Genomic DNA, 204 nt, shown 5'->3' on the forward strand with positions numbered 1-204 from the left:
TCCACGTCTCCCATCAGTTTAAAATATATTTTTTGACATGATATTCATTGTGACTAAAATAACATTAAATGAATGCATAATTATTCTAGTATCATAGTCTATCGTTGTTCGGTGAATTATAGTTACAAATATTGAGACATGTAAATAGTAAATACGTAATGATTTTGGTTGTGTTCCATTAATAATAATTATTATCTTTCTTTC

Source organism: Penaeus monodon, chromosome 28 (genome assembly GCF_015228065.2).
Source record: "Penaeus monodon isolate SGIC_2016 chromosome 28, NSTDA_Pmon_1, whole genome shotgun sequence".
NCBI lineage: Eukaryota > Metazoa > Arthropoda > Malacostraca > Decapoda > Penaeidae > Penaeus > Penaeus monodon.